The 20912-nt window shown below is 41.9% G+C and overlaps 1 protein-coding gene and 1 long non-coding RNA gene across 9 annotated transcripts in view; one reads left to right on the top strand and one right to left on the bottom strand.

Moving 5' to 3' along the window:
- The window catches only part of LOC131497105 (uncharacterized), a 29385-nt gene extending 13872 nt beyond the window's left edge, over positions 1-15513 (top strand). Inside the window, exon 3 of the long non-coding RNA XR_009254768.1 lies at positions 15018-15513. This is a non-coding gene — a long non-coding RNA (uncharacterized LOC131497105). The remainder of the gene's footprint in view (positions 1-15017) is intronic.
- Positions 1-20912, bottom strand: part of DOCK10 (dedicator of cytokinesis 10) — a 270916-nt gene that overhangs the window by 185598 nt on the left and 64406 nt on the right. The gene's annotated exons all lie outside the window — the stretch shown is intronic.

The following is a 20912-nucleotide window of genomic DNA, read 5'->3' as shown; positions in this document are numbered from 1 at the left end:
CGATCTGTAATTGGATGCCTTTCTCCACACCTACTCCAGATGGTACATCCAACGCTACCTGTCCCTTGCTCCCTGTTCCCAGCCAGATTTCATTTCAGAAGTAAACAGCTGTGCTTCCTGACTAGATGACATTGTCCTTGACATGGTTTATAAACAGAACATTGAAGAGAATTTTGGCACTGTTTTCACACCCACTTGTTTTCTTGATATTCCTTGATTTTCCTAGGGGGAACATCTCTACCCCCTCACCTTCCGGGGCATATCCAACAAGTGCCACGACTATACCTGGACTGGAACCTTGAGAAAAAGGAACCAAGGGCAGAAAGTGTGATTTATACCAAACGCTGCCCTGAGCCCTGCACATTATAGTTCTCAGGCCCTCCTTCCTTCCTGTGCTTCTTAAGACCTGCTGTTGAGTTCTTCTTTCAATCTGATGGGCTCTCTCTACCTTCATTCTTCATTCCCCTTGATTTAGGCAAAGCTATTTTCTGTTTGCAACCATTTGTTTGCAGCCACTTGTTTATGTACTCTGCAAAAACAGGGGCAGATATTGTGCTACGTATTTAAGACAATCAGAAAAAGAAAACAACTTCTTTGCCTTTACAGAGTTTAGAAGGGCTGGCTTGGCAAGTGCTGTAAAGGGAAGTTTGCACCGGAAAGTACTAAAAATTAAACAAATAGAAATCTCGTTGTTTTCTCTCCCAAGTATTTTTGTTTTTTTTAAAGAGAGAGAGAGTGTGTGTGTGAGAAGGGGACAGGGGCAGAGCGGGAGAGAGAGAGAATCCCAAACAGACCCCATGCTCAATGCAGAACCTGACTTGGGGCTCAATCCCACGACCCTGGGATCATGACCTGAGCTGAAATCAAGAGTAGGACGTTGAACCGACTGAGCCACCCAGGGGCCCCCCAAGTATTCTTGTAAGCACTAAAATCAAACAGCCAACTCATTAAAAAAAAATAACTCCTTACCTTTCTTTCCAAATTCTATTCCATATGACCTCACCTTTAGGTTAGTATCACCTTCTACGTAGGTGATACAATCAGGGACTTGCTACTCATTTCAACTTCCCTCCCCCCTCATCTGCACAACTAGCTCATCACTAAATTCCAATGATTGTATCTTTTCTCTTGATTATCCCCTGCAGTAGTTTCCCTGTCTAGCTCCAGGTTTGACCGTGTCATTCCCCAACTCAGAAGTCTCAGATGGCAACCCCCTTGTCAATACTGTTTCCCCAACCGCACTCTAGACCTTCCTGATGTGTGAGTCAGGGCTCCAGACAAGAGATTATCTGATGTCAAATCAACGTGAGGAACAGTGGACTGAGCAAACCTAACCCGGTATCCTCACTGAGAACTCCCCAGAGCTTTAGATCGCCAACGTGCAATGGGAATCTCTCGAGGAGTGTCTCGTAGGCAATATTTCTCGGGGCACTGCAGCATTTTCTTACAGAGCACTCATATTCTGCGTCACACAGTCTGGGGAAGGGTCTCCACAACCCGCACATCCAGTGAGACACCGGGGAGACAGAATCAAAAATATTTTCAAAAAAGTAAACGTTAGCGGCATCTTTTCCAGGGTAGATGGAAACCGTAGGAGTTGATGTGAGGAAGCAGGACAGTCTGAATCAGGGGCAGATGCCAGGTCGCACTGGCGCTAAAACAAAGGGAAGGCACGGGGCACACTGGGTGGCTTCGTCTGTTAAGCATCTGACCCCGGCTCCGGTCATGATCTCGCAGCCCGTGGGTTCGAGCCCCGCATCGGGCGCCGTGCTGACAGCTCAGAGCCTGGAGCCTGCGTCAGGTGCTGTGTCTCCCTCTCTCTCTGCCCCATCCCTGCTCACGCTCTGCCTCCCTCTCTCTCTCAAAAATAAATAAACGTTATGGGGCGCCTGGGTGGCGCAGTTGGTTAAGCGTCCGACTTCAGCCAGGTCACGATCTCGCGGTCCGTGAGTTCGAGCCCCGCGTCAGGCTCTGGGCTGATGGCTCGGAGCCTGGAGCCTGTTTCCGATTCTGTGTCTCCCTCTCTCTCTGCCCCTCCCCCGTTCATGCTCTGTCTCTCTCTGTCCCAAAAATAAATTAAAAACGTTGAAAAAAAAAATTTAAAAAAAAAAATAAATAAACGTTAAAAAAAAATGTTTTTAAACAAAGGGTGGCTGGTTGCTTCAGGACAGGACTTCTGTCCCCTCTGCCAGTTTTGGCCCTGCTCCTGTCCCAGAGTGAGCACCAGGCATCGCCCACCTCTCCCAGCAATGATGGCTCAGAGCAGAATAACCAAGACGCTCATGCACATCAGCAAGGGAGATACAGAACTTAAATACTTAAAACAATTTGCTTGAACTGGGCAAAGGGCAACATCTACTTAGGGATGTGGCTCTGGGTTTACTGGGCTTCTGTGAAATCTCAGCCTAATAGGATGAGGCAGGGACAGATTTTTGTGGTTGTGTAGTAAGCACTGAATAAGCACTGGAGTTGGCATGGAAAATAATTCATGACCCAGTTAAGGTGAAAATATGGGACATCTGAATCCTCCCTCCGTCCCTGCCCTCCGCCCCTTCCCTGCAATAACTTCCCTGCAATAACTCTAGTGTGGTTTGTAAACAGAGTTTTAAAAGGATTTATTGCTTTCAGTGCATTAGTTTCCATATCTTCTGCTTGCATTATGTTGCTGAAAATTAAGTTAAGTGTCAGATATGTATTACCACATTCCCCTTTGATATTTTTACAGCAAAGAAAGGATAATTTGACTTGGTATTATTTAATTAGACCTGTGGAAATCTTTCTTAATTAAGAGTCGGAGTACACGTTTTTCGAAATCTAAATACGATCTTCAGCCTTACATTTACATTAACATCAGAATCATTTTCCACTCATATCAGTCAAACATGCTGTAATGTATTACAAGCAGCAGAATCCTCATGGGGTCCTTGAAACTGGAACCTTGAATTAAAGTGAAACTCTAATAAAAACTTACAGGATAGTGACAATCAGGCAGCCAATGACTCAACTTGGTTCCACAATTGTGTTTTCCTGCCACTAGTGTTTTAAAACATTGGAAATAGTCGACAGCATTTAGAAATAAAAAAGATTTTACATAATAGACTCAGCTACTGACTTCTCTTTAAAAAAAAGTTCAAGGTAGGATGTGGATCCTACCTTCTAACATGGGAACAACTGCTCAAGTGTCATAACGGCCACACCCTTTGTGTGGGTCATGCCTTCTTTAATTTACCATGCTCCTCACTGCTCCCATCGTCTTCTTGTCTAGCTTGTGTGGTCCCTAGGCATCTGAGTTGGAAGTCCCTTGACATGAAGTCACATTCACGATCTTATCTTTTAGTAAGGCTGTTGTAACTCGGAATCTGATCTAAGCCTTATTGGATCCCTTTACATTAAACAACAAGCCTAAAGATTTCTACTGCCAATATAGGCACAGTTAATCTGGGTCTATGGGGGATCCATAACGTAGTCCTGAAGATTCCCCAAGTATGAATAATGTACTGATATCTTAATGTAGTAATAAAACTGTTTCTGTTCTCACATTCCTACCAGAACATCCCTACCTTGAGTGCATGGGGCAAGAGAGTATTTCTGGCATTGGTTAAGCCATCAAAAGCATTAGAGTATATGACACTTCCTCTTTAACTTTTCAATTTTTGGTGCTTGTGTGAAAAACTGGTGTGGCAGTGAATGGCATGGTTCAACACCTCTTCATGTAAATGATGGGAACACGATGCTTAGCAAAACCTCGAAGAAGTGACAAACTATTTGTTTTAAAGTGGAAACAAACAGTCTTCAATTAGCAATTTTATATTAACAATGAAAGAAAGATCCTAAGAGCTTTAATATAAGAGGTTATAATGATATTACTAAGTTACTTAACTATACATACATAATTTAAAATTATTTCCCCCATATATTTTTAGAACATATCACAGATCTGGAGAAGAAAGTCAGCACCTCATTCAATAAAATACGGATGGCAGATTAGAATTAATCTTGGAGACACTTGATAATTCCAAAACTCTATTATGTTAGAGGAGATTCACTGTGTTTCCATTAACATAGTTAATGGAAAGATTAACAAATGTTTCCCTTTATTCTCTCCATTTATCCCTGGAAAACTATGACAATATCATCCCTCTGTCTTCATAGAAGGTCCCTGTACTGGTAATCACATAAGTCATGACGAAAGACTGTAGGAGGAATCTTTCAAATAATTTAGTAATTTCATAATACTATTTCCAGATAATGCTATGGTCGCATTTTTCTTCTATGTTGTAAGATGGTCAAGAGATGATTCTGCCATATTTCATACCCTCTAGCAACATATAGTGGTATTGACATTTTTCCTCCTGCTGTCAGAGGACATTATTTAGTAATGGACTTATCCCCGAAATCCTCCATCCAAAGCACCAACACCGTTTTTTTTTCAGCTCTTCTATTGTTTCCACAGTCACAGTTTTCCTTCTAGGATGATTGAAGTTGGGCAGAGAATTCACCTCTGATGCACCCATCCATCTCGCAGTCGCCCACCTTTCTGGCCTCTCTGATCTCAACATGAAACCACGTAACTTTTAAACTGTCCTAGGAGTATAATCCAAATATGATGCCAAGACTTTGTTGCTGACATCTTTTGTAGTAAATGACAAATGCTTATAGCTTGGCCCCACTGTCCAATAGCTGGACCGTACACAAATTCTGCCCCCTTGGGGGGGAAAAAAGAATGAAAAAATGTAGAGAATCAGGAAAAAGATGAAGAATGTTAGGAAGAATCTGGCATTGCCCCTAGCTTTTCTTAAACTGCGAAAGATGGGTAATTGAAAGGTTTGACATAGTGTAACCATCAAATGGAATATTTTTATTTCAAAAACAACAGTAATCACAATAGGAAGGATTGAGAAGAGGGAAAGGCAAAGTTATAATGAATTTCTGAAATTCTCCAGTGCAGGTGCAAGCCCATTTTCTCCAAATTATTTTGATATATGACTAACAGCGAACAATTAGTAACTGCCCAGGCTTGAACTTACTATAAGATTTAACAAGGTTGGGCTTGCATGTAGGGTGCACAGGTCACTCCTATATTTTTATTCAGGAAAGAACTATTTGGCTCTGGAAGGTATCTAGCACTGTTTATTACAAAACCTATTAGTTTCATAATACATGGGAAGCCAGGTTTAATGTATAAATAATGTTAGGAGAGAATATAATATTCACATCCATCGCAGAGCAGAGGAAAAAGGGATGGAAAGGTTCAGGAAGGCAAGGAGGCACTTGGGATGTGTGTGTGATTGAACCAGGCAAAATCTCGGGGCCCTAAAGCTTATTTGGGTCAGCATCATCAAGTTTTTACAATTTGGTCTGAAATTCAACAAGTTATTTCCTATATATTACTTTTCAAAGGATCTATTTAAAAGTTTATAGTTGGAAGGACTAAATGCAGGATGTTGAAGGTTAGAAGATGCTAAGCCTCTTGTGGGTGTTTTCTTTGGTAAAATTTAGAAGACTACCTGTGTTTATTTATTTTTTAGATTTGAGGCAGAGAGAGAGAGAGAGAGAGAGAGAGAGAGAGAGAGAGAGAATCTTAAGGAGGCTCCACGTTCAGCAAGGAGCCCAACACGAGGCTTGATCCCACAACCCTGGGATCATGACCTGAGCCTAAATTGTCGGAAGCTCAATCGATTGAGCCACCCAGGCTCCCCAACTACCTACGTTTAGATGGATGTAATAAAAAATGCATCATTGAATTTCAAATGAACTAGGAAAACTCTTCAAATGATAAGTTGCTATAAATATAAAAGATATTTTTCATAACCAGTCAAAATTTAATGTGCCATTCGTTTTCCAAATGCAAACAATTCTTTAATATAGCCTGGTCTTTAAAACAAAATCTCTTTGAAATAGATACCACCTCACTCATCAATAATTCCATCTGCAGGATTTCTAGAAGCCTAGGAACCAAGGGGCCAGGAATAAAACATGATTTTTCCATAGGTTTGGATCTGGGCCTTCAAATATTTCTAAGAAAGGCAATTATTGGTTGTGAATATCCTCAACAAATTAAAGTTTAAATTTCCCCTTTGAGAAATACATCCTCAAGAGACCAGAATCCCAGCTTTGTATTTTTTTCTTTTTTTCCTTCTCTCTTAGAAGGGACTAATGGGCAGTTTTATAAAAACCCACACCTCACCAGGGCACCTGAGTGGCTCAGTCGGTTGCACATCTAACTTCAGCTCAGGTCATGATCTCAAGGCTCATGAGAACCCCGTGTCGGGCTCTGTGCTGACAGCTCAGAGTCTGGAGCCTGCTTCAGATTCTGCGTCTCCCTCTCTCTCTGCCCCTCCCTTGTTTGTGCTCTGTCTCTCTCTCTCTCAAAAATAAATAAATACTAAAAAAAAAAAAAAACCCACACCTCATGGGCATAGGACTAGGAGAGGGAGAATTCCAGATTAAGTGGAGAGACAGGGCAGCACTTCCCACTTACCTTTCCAAGCTGTTTCTAGGGTGGATGTCCGGAGTGAAAAAGCTTCTCCCTGATGGTTTATGTCAATACCATTGCAACAGTTAAAAGGGAAATTCTTTTGGTAGAAGACAAGAACTTTTACGAATTGACTTAAAAAAAATTTTTTTAATTAACGTTCATTTATTTTATTTTATTTTATTTTATTTTATTTTATTTTATTTTTTATTATTTATTTTTGGGACAGAGAGAGACAGAGCATGAATGGGGGAGGGGCAGAGAGAGAGGGAGACACAGAATCGGAAACAGGCTCCAGGCTCCGAGCCGTCAGCCCAGAGCCTGACGCAGGGCTCAAACTCACGGACCACGAGATCGTGACCTGGCTGAAGTCGGACGCTTAACCGACTGCGCCACCCAGGCGCCCTGACGTTCATTTATTTTTGAGACAGAGAGAGACAGAGCATGAACAGGGGAGGATCAGAGAGAGAAGGAGACACAGAATCCAAAACAGGCTCCAGGCTCTGAGCTGTCAGCACGGAGCCTGATGCAGGGCTCGAATTCACAGACAATGAGATCATGACCTGAGCTGAAGTCGGACGCTCAACCGACTAAGCCACCCAGGTGCCCCTACGAATCGACTTTTTAATTGTTCAGAAAAAATATTAGTAATTATTAGGTTGATTTTTTAAGTTTATCTGTTTGTTTTGAGAGGAGAGAGAGAGAGTGCAATCAAGCAGGGAAGGGGCAGAGGGAGAGAGAGACAGAGGGAGGGAGGGAGGGAGAGAGAGAGAGAGAGAGAGGGAAAGAGAGAGAATCCCATGCAGGCTCCACGCTCAGCACAGAGCCCCACATGGGGCCTGAACCCACCACACGGGGATCACAACCTAAGCCCAAATCAGGAGTCGGACGCTCAACCAACAGAACCACTCAGGTGGCCTTAGGTTGATTATTAAAAAAATAGTCATATGACTCCACTCACATGAGGACTTGAAGAGACAAAACAGATGAACACAGGGGAAGGGAAACAAAAATAATATAAAAACAGGGAGGGGGACAAAACAGAAGGGCCTCATAAATATGGAGAACGAACTGAGGGTTAGGGGAGGGGTTGTGGGAGGGGGGATGGGCTAGATGGGTCAGGGGCACTAAGGAATCTACTCCTGAAATCATTGTTTCACTATATGCTAATTAATTTGGATGTAAATTAAAAAAAAAAATAAAACAAGTTAAAAGAAGGAAGTAAAAAATAATCATATTCCAGATCTGATGATTAGAATTTTCCCGAAAATATAATTATTCAACCTTCTAAGTGTGTGGAATAAATGGCCTGTTCAGTGCCAAGTGCTTTAACTTCACAGTGTGTGCAAAGTTGAAGGGAACCTACAATCCTAAAAGTGCCCAAATTTCATGTTGTGTAGAAGACAGAGTGGAGCCTGTCATATAGGAAATGTGAAAATAAATATTTGCTGACTGCATGCCCAACAACAGGTACTATTAAGCACTCTTCCACGGCAAGGTCAATGCAGACCCAAGCAAGCCTCAGTTTGCTTTACTTTAAAAAAAAAAAAAAAATTAACGTGTATTCATTTTTTGAGAGAGAGAGAGAGAGAGAGAAACAGAGACAGAGAGCGAGTGGGGGAGGAGCAGAAAGCGAGGGAAACACAGAATCTGAAACAGGCTTCAGGCTCTGAGCTGTCAGCACAGAGCCCAGCGTGGGGCTCGAACTCACGGACCGTGAGATCATGACCTGAGCCGAAGTCGGATGCTTAACTGACTGAGCCACCCAGACACCCCTCAATTTGCTTTTCTGCCCTCATCTCCCAATATGATCCTGTAATCAGCCCATAACACAGCCCTCCTTGGACGGGTTCTTGCCTCCTGGTATCCCCCTGACGAACTCCCATGGCACCTGCTTCACGTTCTTCTTGTGACAGTTGCCTACTGCTCTTTGAGTGGTATTCACTTATTACGAGCCAACTGCCCTATTGCTGCCGTATCTTCTTAGACATAGTTAGTTTCTTAACTACCTTCCCATCCTTGAGAGAGCTTAGTTTCAGAACTCTCACGCAGCAGATGCTCCTTAATTATTAAGAATGTAACTGGCGTCTCTAAAACTTCCATAGAGTGTGTTAAGTCTGAAGTCTAAAGTGCTATTTCTTAAGAATTTATTGGAAAATGCTTAAAGAAGAAACTTGCATTGTACTCATTTATGCAGGAAGGGCCCTGGGCATCATATAAAACTAGAATGTTCTCACCGGATTATTTTCAGAGAAATAATTTTTGATCCAACCATGTGTCTTACATACCAAAAAAAGTTCTTTTCAAAGAGCCATGTTTAAGTGCCAAGTGAATGCTAATTTCGGAAGTTGGAATGTATTATTAATCATGTCGTCGTGGCTTCCAGTGAATGCAATTACTTACTATCTATAGCAGAATTGAGCTAATTGATTAACGTTACTCTGTAAAAACACAAGTGGACACAACTGACTCTCTGATGCCTTCTGATATTTGGCAAATAGAGTGCTGAGCCCATACATCATCCAGTCTCAGCCTGCTCTTTCCCTCCAAGTTCTTTTAAAAGACGTTTCTGAAGGGTCTGCATATACCTGAGAAGTAAAAATTACCTGGGCAGCTAGGAAAGCATAGATGGATAATGCTGGATCATGGCTCTAGCTCTTTGCTTGACATTCATTATAGAAAGTTCGAGCCCCGCACTGGGCTCTGCACTGACATGGCAGAGGCTGCTTGGGATTCTCTCTCTCCCTCTCTTTCTGCCCCTCCCCCACTTGCACTGTCTCTCTCTCTCTCTCAAAAATTGATTAAAAAAAAAAAAGAAAGATTTATGGGACACTGAATTTCTATTTTTCTGCAACTGTTAAGTTCCCGCATGTAATTGCTTGGGACCGCAAAAGGGAAATAAATGTTTGCTTCACTCCTACTTTCTAGAAACCTTAAGTGTTTATTTCCTCCCGCGCGTCAATAGGACTACTGCCTTTGCTATTCGAATCATAAGACTGATCATACAGGCTTTAAATCTGAGCAGTCACCACACAGCATTCCTGAGACAAAGCAGAATGACACTTATTGAAAAGATGCAGAAAAATGCTAAGTGTGACAAAGGGTATAATGGGCTAGATAACAAGTTTTATTTATTTATTTATTTATTTATTTATTTATTTATTTATTTATTTATTTATCTATTTAATAACAGGTCTCTTTGGACTAGACCTTGACTCTTCCTGGGTTTATGGCCAATTATATTTTATTGAGGCTGTGAACAAATACGAATAAACCCTTCAATGCCCGTTAACTCGTGGATATAAAGTTAAATATCATCCTAACGCAGATATTCAGGTAAAAAATAGAGGCTCACATTTAACCACATCTGTGATGAAAGAGGCAGGCATCACCGATATCTTTGGAAACTCCGTTAAGCCTAAAATCTTATAGGTGCTGAAACAAGAATGAGCTCATGAAATGATCCCAGATAAAGTTCCATCTGTCCTCTAGTCTTCTCCAGTATTAAAAAAGTTTGCCTTTATACAACTTAATCTACATAGTAAGTAAAAAGTTTCAGCGCTTTCCTGGTGGCTTGGCATTGGCTAGGATATACCCTAAATATTATTTTATAATCAGTTATCTGAATTTGCCATTTTATTTCCTGGCTATGACAGAGAGTAGGTTGTATCAGTGATTATAATAGATCTCCTTATCAAATTACAGTAGGAAATTAAACCAAAAATTGGCTCTGTACCCACACATCCTGGGTCGTGATCACGGTTAAGCGTGCGATTAAAAAGGTCTCTTGAAACGCATACAAAAACTCACATAAATCAATGCTTCTTTTACAATTTAAAAAAACATACAAAAAGGAAAAACCGAGAAGCTTTATTCTATCTTGCTTTTTCCTCTTCCGTAACTGCGGTTTTCTAATGCCTATTCATTATCCACTTTGGGGAGACATCTAAATAGGAATCACCAGCTGAATTTTGAATGGATTCATCTAAAGCTCCACCCTTGAGCACGGGAGTCAGATCACCACTGAGGCGGTAAAACACTGTTAAGTTACGACCATGACTGTGCACCGAAAAGAGAGCATGAGCTAGGAAATCAAGCGTGTGTGAAACCGAAATGGCAAGGAGGAAGCTAACAGAAAATGATACGTTTAGTATTTTTACTGACTGAAATAATCCTCATGTGGTATTTAAAGAAGAGTGCCAGAAAATAACCTCTAGGAACTAAGAATAGTTTAAGCTTTGGATTCGTTAAACCGCAAGAATACGGTTTAGAATCTAAGCCTAAAAGAGTTCAAGGCAGGGCAGGTTCTGGGACTAAGTAAGCCCTTCCCTGCCAGAAAGGGCTTTGCCATTGGAGATGTGAAGCCTAGAGCTCAACTCCATCCAACGGTCCTCGCCTCCTGCATCCTACCCAGGCCTTAGTCTCAATCTCCTGCTTCCTCTGTGGTCTTTAGCACACAGCTACTTTTAATCCACTCGGTCCTGAGAAATCCACTTGGTATGGCGTATTTAGCATTCTCTGTGCGACGTTAACAAATCGACATTGATTGCTAGCAGGTAAGAGATTAAACGAAATAACATCTACCAAGATTTATGCATTTTACTACACAAATTTTGTCCTCACTGGCTTTGTACTCACAAAGTTCTGAATAAAATAGCAGACTCAGTGGTAGGTGGCGAAATAGGACAGTAGATTACCTTTCCCATACGTACAGGGCTCCATTTAAAACTCTGGTTACCAGGCTAATGGCTATGACATTGTAGCTGAGTCCATATCCAAGCGCAGAACTACACGGCGTGCATCCATGCAGACACTAACTGTGCTTGTATGGATAGAACGGGGCCGAATGTTTAAAGGCAACACAAGGTTGGAAAGTTTCTTTGACTGCAGAACAAACAGAGCCAGAGACACACATGTGCCTACAGAGCCACCCCCACCAACTTCAACCAAATGGCAGCAGAGGGTGGGGAGGGAACAATGAAAGCAGGGCTTGCCAAATGTGGGCAGTGACGCCTTCAGAGAAGCACAGTGTCTCCTGCAGAACCCCAGGGTGAATCTCCTCAGCTGCCATTTCTCTGCTTCTCATGGTCTCAGTTTGAGATCGGGTTCTCCGCCTGGCCCGGGGAAGTTTAAACAATGAGCAGTCGCTTGCAGAAGTAGCACTTTTCCCAAATTAAGGGAGCAAGCTTCTTCTGGTCCTTTCTAATGTACCCAGAGATAATCTCCGTGATTCTGTTTCTCCTTTCAATTCTTCCGTCTTCAAGGAAGTCATCTGAAGTCTTGATGATTGTTAGTAACTTTCAGCCCATGGGTAGTGAAATACACTTTCCCCAATTAACAGACTCAGAAAGCACTTGAAGGATATCTTAGGTGATTCCAAAGGTCCTTACTATTTTGTGATAAATTCATGCAGAGTTTTTCATTTTATTTTACTTTTTCAGCTGTGCAAAAAGAATCTGTGATTCGACTCTGACCCCACTTCTTCGCCAATGAGCACTCCAGGGCTGTTTGTGGAGACGTCATTTCTAGAAATGTTCAGTGGTTCGTTTGTTTGTCCAAACAAAAGCCTTCCCTGCCTATCGCATCAGACCCTGAGGGTGATTCCGCCCCAGTTTCGAAAGCTCCAGACCGTCCAGGCTCTGCTCAAACTCAGAGCTAAAAGAACGACATGGTTATATACAATCTTTAACTCAGACCCATCGGCATTCTTTTTGAACAGCATGGGCAGAAATGGGACAAAATATGGTAAGCCACGAGGAACAGATAGATTGAAGGGAATAAAAACTAGAGTCACAAAAGTGGCACAGACGGAGATGTCCCATTGTCTGAGAGTGTCGCAAAAGCACACTGGTTTTAGGGCGAGCCTTACTAAAGGCCTTTTTAAAACCAATCCAGTGCCGCTTCGATCTGGAAGAGGAAAACACATTTCACGCTTCATTTCTCTTACTGCTCAGTGAGCTTGCTCCTCACTTTAACTCTCTCTTTGTCCTTGATCCCCATCTCTACATTTTGCCCCGCTTACTTCTTCCAATGGCTCGTGCACTTGGACAATGCCTTGGTTCACCGGGCTTCGTCCACCGAGTCCCCCCTTTTGAATAACTTTTTCCCTGATGAGTCTCTTAATATGCCAGCTTCCTTATCTGGTGGAGAAGCGAGGGGCCATCATGCATACCAAAACGTCTCCTTAGCAGGACCACAAAATAATAAACAGAGTATGTGGTCGCATACAGAAGTCATTACTTTAATTTCTATGACGCAGGTGGGCAGGAAGTATTTTCCTCATTTGACACACGAGGAAGAGGCACGTTCCCTCGGTGTGGCACGCATCACGCTGGGCTCACTTTTCATCGAGGTCAATGGCACTGCAAGGAATCACCACCATGCTGCCCATCAGGATTCGGAGGCTCAAAGAATGCAGGGAAGCCTCCCACAGTCCCAAGTTTTTCAAATGACACGGGTCCTGTACGGAATCCCACGTGTCAGTGCTGTTTCTGTTACAGCACAGCATTTGGGGAGTGAGGGTTCTGGAAGGCAACAGATAGATGCTTCTGTTCCCAACACAGAGCTCTTTAATCTGAAGAGATTACAAGAAAGTGATCTGCCTTTATTTTTTTCCCCTTTGTTCTCTCCTCAGTGGGACCCCTGGGACCCACACACTCATATTCTGTTTCTGTAGCATCTGCTGTTATTGGTTTACGCTACAGACTAACTGGGACTCATGCTCTTTGTATTTAATCCCTAAAGCAACCCCAAGAGACTAGTTTGGAGCAAGAGTCCTTTTATTTATAGAATGGACAGAATTGGCTTTCATCCCTGTAGAGATTTATTCCTCTAAAATGATCAGAAAAAAGTAGTCAGGAACTGGATAATATTTGCTATACTTGTTAGTATTTTGCAGTTAGCATATATGTGGTTTCACTGGAAATTGCACACATACTCTGGAAACACATAATCTTTGGATAATGAGGAGGGAATAGCATGTAGTTAAAAAGGGTGCATGTCTTTCATTGTGAGACCCAGGCAAATGTCCTTGTTCGGCCACCAACTCTTACAAAAGTCACAGATGTCAATTTATCTCTTTGGCCTGAGTTTCACCTTTCAAGTGAGGGAGGAATTCTATGATCCCCAATCCCTAATATTTTATTATTCTCTATAGTATGTATGGAAAACCCTGAATTTTTAAGAAGAGTACCAAACAGCTTGCAATATTGGACACTGAGCAGAATGTCCTGGAAAGTGATCCCAGACCTGAGTCAACAGAGAGGGGAGGGCAGGCAGGTTCGGTGGGAGAGGTGAGCGGGGCCAGGCTGTTGGAGAGGAGAGAAGGAGAGTGGGGTTAAAGAGGTGGGCAAGTCTGGGCCACAGGGATATTACACAGGTTTGACAAGGGCCACCCTGGGGTTGTCCTTGACTCCATCTCTAGCCTTGGTAGTCTTTTCACTTTTAGTTTTTGCATTTTTGTTTATTTATGTGACTCATTGGCCAATTCGATAAGGATGACATTTATGCACTTTAGGAAGATTTTCTAAGGATGGGAGAAAAGATAAAGTTTTAATTCATCTCAAATCTTTCGTCATATTAATGGATACCCTGGTCTCCCCTGCCCCTCCCTACATGCTTTAAAGAAACTAAGTGGCATGTTTTGTGTAATTTAGTTTTGTCTTAATCAAAAACACCCGTGCAACGCAACAGAGCATACACTATTGAAGTCGGGCAGAAGTCTTGCACCACTCACCGCTCTGGTGTCGCAAGAGACAGACGGCCTAATGGCCACAAGCAATGGTTCGGGGTTCAAATCACAGTTACTCGATGAGTGACCTTCCGCAAGTTCACCAGTTGTTACCCCTACACGGTCCAAGGCAGCAGCCACTGGCCATAGGAGGATACAGAGTACTTCAAATGTGGTTAGCGTGACTGAGGAAGTGAATTTTTAATGACGGCTAATTTCAATTAATTTTGATTTAACTTGAAGAACGGATACTCTCTCCAGTTATCTGAGAATATCCAACTAGTTTTGAAACCACTGAGATATGTCAATTTACTCTTTCAACTAGTAAACTTTATGAAATCTATATACCGAACAAGTTCTTAGGATAAATATTGAGCATCCAAATGGACATATGTTATAAGCAATCATATGTACTGAACTTGAAGACTTTGGTATAAAAATGTGAGATACCTCATTGACCATTTTATGTTGATTGTATGTCAAAATAATAATAGTTTGGATTTATTGAGTTGAATAAAATGTACTATTAATGTTGTTGTTTTTTGTTCTTTGTTTTTTGTTTTTACTTTTTAAAACACAGTTCCTAGGAAATTTTCTATTACATGGCTTGCATTATATTTCAATTGTACAGAGCTATGCTTTAATATCTCCCTCAATGATAAAAAAAATAGTCTCCTCCAGCAGTTGTTGTGACAACAAGAAAAGATAACTGTGCGAATTTCTCAGGAAAGTGCCTAAAAAATAACTGGATGTACCCTCCAAAGAGCTATTATTTTGTGAACACCATTTCCATTTCTGCTTTCTCTGACACAGGAAGGAGAATTTGAAGACATATCCTGTGCGATATTCTATCTGTTCCCCTGAAGTGCATGAAAGCCAAGAAGGCCATTGATCCCACACAGAAGTACCAATGGCAGGGATGCTGAGAATCTACCAAATAAATCCATATTTTCTTTTTATCTCATGGGTTCTGACTTTGTAAGCGTCATGACCCATAAGATATGGCTTCTATGTGCATTGATTCATTCATCAAACCTTTTACTGAGTATTTCTAGAAGAATCCAGCTCCCACAATTTTGAATTCAGTTCCTTAACTGTTACAAATCTGTAACAGCAAACCTACTCGCATCTACAAACGTTGAAATAACTTTAAAATCACAAATAAGATACAGACTGTGCTGCATCTTCAAGTTAATAACTTCAATTCTCCCTGCTGAACTCAAAATGCATTCTCTTTCTTTCTCAGTAATACCTGGTCCTCTACTTTTCTTTATTATTGTAGTGGTCTTAAATTCTAATCATTTATTTTAAGATCTTGCATATTTTTCTTTGTTCCTTATCATTTTTTAAAGCTTACTTGTTTATGTATTTATGTATTTATTTTTTAAAGTTTATTTCTGAGAGAGATTCAAGAGTGCAAGCAGGGGAGGCAGAGAGAGAGAGAGAGAGAGAGAAAGAGAGAGCAGGAGACACAGAATCTGAAGCAGGCTCTGGGCTCTGAGCTGTTAGCACAGAGCCCAACGTGGGGCTTAAACCCAAAAATCGTGAGATCATGACCTGAGCCGAAGTCAGATGCTCAACCGACTGAGTCACCCAGGTGCCCCTAAAGCTTATTTATTTATTTTGAGAGAGAGAGACACAGTGCGAGTGGGAAAGGGACAAAGAGAGAGGGAGAGAGAGAATCCCAAGCAGGCTCTGTGCTGTCAGCGTGGAGCCCGACAGGGGGCTCGATCCCACGAAGAGTGAGATTATGACCTGAGCCGAAACCAAGAGTCAGACACTTAACCGACTGAGCCACCCAGGCTCCCTGTCCCTTATCATTTTGAAATGTGGCATAATTTGGAGAATTGGAAGATGCAATTGGAAAGAAGAATTGGAAAGATGCAATATTCCTTTATAAATGAAGAAACAAGAAAAAACCAAAAGTTAAATTTCAGAAGAGTCACAACTGGTGGATAACACAGAAAAGAGTATCCAATGCACAAAAATGTTCTTTGAACCATCTATTTACGTGAATAGTCTATTCACTAAGTATTGCAGCACTCCAGGAAATAAACACACCTTGAATTTCCATTTTGCCACATTCTATGAAGCACAAATTAACTCCTTACAAGTTTATTAAATTTGTGAACTTTTCTTTGTTTCAAGACAATAAAAGAAATCATAATAGCTAGAACTTAGTTCTTACCAGGTTCTTAGAAGTATCATGGGTCCCCTAGTTTAAGAATACCTTTATTTTAAGAAGAGTCCTATGAGATACTAGGATACACAGAGTAATAGCCCCCCAAGGTTGTCCATGTGCAAAGTCTGGGAACCTACGAGTGTGTTATTTACACGGCAAGAGGGAAGTAAGGCTGTGGACCGAATTAAGGTTGCTGATCTGCTGACCTTGAGATCAAGAGAGGATCCTGGATTGTCCAGGTAGGATCCTTTGGAAGTGAAAGAGGGAGGTAGGGGAGTCCAGGGTGGGAATCAGAGAGATGTCTGAAGACAGCGTACTGCTGTTGGCTTTGAAGATGGAAGAGGGCCAACAAAACAAAACAAAACATACACACACATACAAAAGGCAAAAAGCAAAACAAAATAAAACAAAAAATAAACCAAAAACCCCAACAGATCTTCCTCTAGAGGCTCTTTTAGAAAGGCACGCAGCCCTGCCAGTTTTAGCCCTATGAGACCCATTTTGGATTTCTGACTTCCAGAACTGTAAGATAACGAACGTATGTTGTTTTGAGCTACTAAGTGTGCCGTCACCTGTTTCAGCAAGCGTAGGAAACTGACAGAGAGAGGTACCCTCTTTATTCCCGTTCTATGGAAAGCCAAGGCATAGAGAATTTACATAATTGATCCAGAGATCACACAGCAAGCAAATGCACTCTGGCTCTCAACCCCTGGCAACACAGTAAAAGTCAGGACTGGACATGGCATCCTCTCTCTCTTCTTAGCATCTCTGTGCTCTCCAGGTCCCCAATCCATTGCTACCTCCTTATGGGAAGCCCTCCCCAACTGGCTTGTGGAGGCTGGATGCTCAAAGGATACAGTTGTAAGGTGGAAGGGAACTCTTTGCTTGAAGCACTTCTTATGATTACAACTTTACATTTTTCCAGTCCTTTCTGTCTCCACCAGCAAACTTGAAGCTCCAGAGTGCAGGAGCCAGAAACCGTATGCTGCTGTTTCTGACTATTAGATACAGGGGACGGTTGGCCCTCAGTTGTCTACTGAATTTCTGATGTGTAGGCCATGTAACGATGACAGGTTTACATAAGCATATGGAATGTGTAGGTTTTAAGCAATGAACTACATTCCAGTGGGATAAAGTAGATTAGTGGAAATGAATTTCAAAATCCTAAACTTTAGCCCCTTAAGCAAATCAGCTCCGTGGAAATGAAATCTGAGGGAACGAAACAACAATCCAGAAGAAATTTGTTGAAGGATGGGAAAAAATCGTATTCCTGTTCAGTGTGCCAAAAGACGCATTTTGTCCTCAACTGTATTACTCAGTTTTCACAAGATTTCATTACATTGAAGCCTGGTACTTGGGGATAAGCTTTAAATACACTCTTCTGGAAAGCAAAGAAACAAACAAAAACAAAAACAAGTATAACCAGGCTTTTTTTTTTTTATATTTGATTATCTTTAAAAGTTAAGGGGCTTTTTATTGCTACTGATTTGTTGAGTCTGTGCTTTTTCTAGTCATATAACGACGTTTTCTTCCTTGGTAGTCTAATCTTTTAATCTTCAAACTATGGCCTCTCCCAAAACACTCACATCTACTAAAAGTATGAAGTTCTCTATATTCTGATGTATATTTATATCTATCTATATCTCTATAAAGTTGAATTTGCTAATTGGTGTTGGAGAAAAGTTTCTGCATACCCCACCACACCTGATTTTTGGCTTTTCTTTATCATTGCTAGTGGCTTTACACTTTAAACATTACTTTTTAGATTCTGTCCATTTTTTCTTTGTTCTTTATTATTTCTAAATCTTTATCATTTGGAGAACTAGAAAGATGCACGATCATTTGGACAAGCTGGTAACAGATGTAATCTGAATTTAGTAAGCCTTTGCCTTAAAGATTCTTGTTGCTAATTACTAAGTCTCTGATCACATTCAATTAATTCTTATACCCATGGAGAAGCCATTCAACTCATTTGTTCATCTTCTACGCCTTTGGAATTCAGCTCAAAACCAGCTCACTAGGAAAAATAACTGTTGAAGGTCCTCTGTGCTTACACCATCCGAGGCAGACCATTTAAAATCACACTCCATTACAGAAGCTTCCTTTCCCCGGGAAATCTTACATTAGTATATTCAAGATTCAACCTCACTAAAATGAAATAAGAACATTAATTCAGGATTTAGGATGTCTAGAAGTTGTTTCTTCCTCCTGTATCCATTCAAAAAGATGAAACTGGACAATCATGTTAAAAATCCCTTTGGTAATAAAGTTTTATTAAACTAGAATATTTATTATAGAATAAGAAGACAGATCATTTTATTTCCTTGGAAATAGTTCCCATAGTATATCCCTCTCTGTTCCCGATTTTAATCGTAGGACCCTCGTTGAGGTCTCTCTTCTGGCCACACCCACCCACTCTCTCCTGGCCACTGTACCACTCTTTTGGGGAAGATATGGAACACATACAGTAAAACCCTGATTTAAAAAAAATTTTTTTTTTTTACATTTATTTATTTTTGAGAGACAGAGAGAAACAGAGCACAAGGGGGGGGGGGGGGGCGGACAGAGAGAGGAGACAGAATCCGAAGCAAGCTCCAGGCTCCAAGCTGTCAGCACAGCGTCCTATGCCGGGCTCGAACTCGAGAATGGTGAGTTCATGACCTGAGCCGAAGTCGGACGCTTAATCGACTGAGCCACCCAGGAGCCCCAGTAAAACCTTGATGTAAATGGCTTCATCGCTAAGTGAGTCACCCAGAGGATAATGAACTCTCATGGGCATGGTGACCGACAGTGGATCTTTGGGGCTATAAGTTAGCCAACTAACCTACAGGACTCCATCCTTATACAACACTCACTAGTTTACAAAATGATTCCATAAAAATAAATATTCTGGTGCCTCCACCAGACAGGATAGTATTCCCCATTTAACAAACCTAGCTCAATGGATCAGCACGTCCAGGTCACATGGGCTTCTTTTTTTCAAGGTTTATTTTATTTTTGAGAGAGAGCATGAGTAGGGGAGGGCACAGAGAGAGGGGGGGACAGAGGATCTGAAGCAGGTTCTGTGCTGACAGCGGAGACCCCGATGCGGGGTTCGAACCCATGGGCCATGAGATCATGACCTGAGCTGAAGTCGGACGCTTAACCCACTGAACCACCCAGGTGCCCCCACTGATGCTCACGTGACAGGCTTGAGGCCGACACAGGGCTTCTGACTCCAAATCTCAAATTCACCACCAGTTCTCAGCAGTTTTCAGGCATTCAGGTGAACAAAAAGCACCCAGGAAAAACCCTAGTTCCTTTGTATGTATGTTAGGCAGAAGCGCAAATACAAAGCAGAGGTCAAAGGTACAAACCAGCAGAGTTTCCCTTTGGGTTGAGCCCACATCATTCACCAGAGCGTACTGGTCCGGTAGAGGGCCAAGACTGTAAATACTTCAGGCTCTGTGGCCCATTGATGGTCTCTGTTACACAGTCTTCTCTCTTTTATGTTCTAGAGTTTCTAGAGTGCCAAAGTGGGACTGGTAATACAGGCCTCCTGGAAGTAACTTACGTACCCTGGCTCTCAAATGTTCACCTACAAGCATATGTCCTTGACTCACAGAAGAGATTTCACCTCCCTAACTTACCACAAGTTTAGGCTATTGCCATTTTCTCCTGTTATACAGCCGGAGAGAGAGGCCAGCAGCCTGCCTGGCACTTGCTTCTTGACTTCCTCTTGGGTCATCTCTACCCTCCTATATATATGAAGGGATAGTTACTCTTCGGCCGGGGCGGAGGGGGGGGGGGGGGGGCGGGGCAGGGAGGGGAGGAGGGGAGTGGGGGTGGAGAGGGCACAGGCCTTAAAATGGAGGCCCACTTCTAAATAACATAAGAAATTATAAACATTCCCCAGAAAGCAGCAGATAGACATAAATTAAATTAGGCAGTATCTGAGACCTTTTAATGAAATATGTTATAAAGGAAGTTGAAAATAATAATTGACAACAAGATTTCTGTTAATTCTCCCATCAGAACAAAAACTTTAGTGAGAGAAATTAGAACTCTGAAAGAATTTCATTCCACCCCCCCCATTAAACTTGATTGCATTTTATTTTTTTTAACATGTACTTATTTTTGAGAGAGAGAGAGAGAGAGAGAGAGAGAATAGGAGCGGGGGAGGGGCAGAGAGAGAGGGAGACACCGAATCCCATGGAGGCTCCAGGCTCTGAGCTGTCGGCACAGAGCCCGACTCGGGGCTTGAACTCACAAACTGTGAGATCATGACCTGAGCTGAAGTCGGATGCCTAACCGACTGAGCCACCCAGGCGCCCCAGCTTGCCTGCATTTTAGTAGACCGTTGTCTATTAAACAGTTGTAAATGCCAAGGACCCACAATGGTTTATTTTGATGTTTACCAGGGCTTTCCACTGTGGACTACACAGCCAAACTACAGTCGATGCCAGCCCAAAGCTTATCCAGGCATGAATTCAGAGCCCGGACGTCAGGAATAAGATTCTTTGGTATAATGAAGTCTTGAGGGCCAA

This window comes from Neofelis nebulosa, chromosome 2 (genome assembly GCF_028018385.1).
Source record: "Neofelis nebulosa isolate mNeoNeb1 chromosome 2, mNeoNeb1.pri, whole genome shotgun sequence".
Classification (NCBI taxonomy): Eukaryota; Metazoa; Chordata; class Mammalia; order Carnivora; family Felidae; genus Neofelis; species Neofelis nebulosa.
The sequence above is the reverse complement of the archived record's forward strand: the minus strand, read 5'-3'. Positions and strand labels throughout refer to the sequence as shown.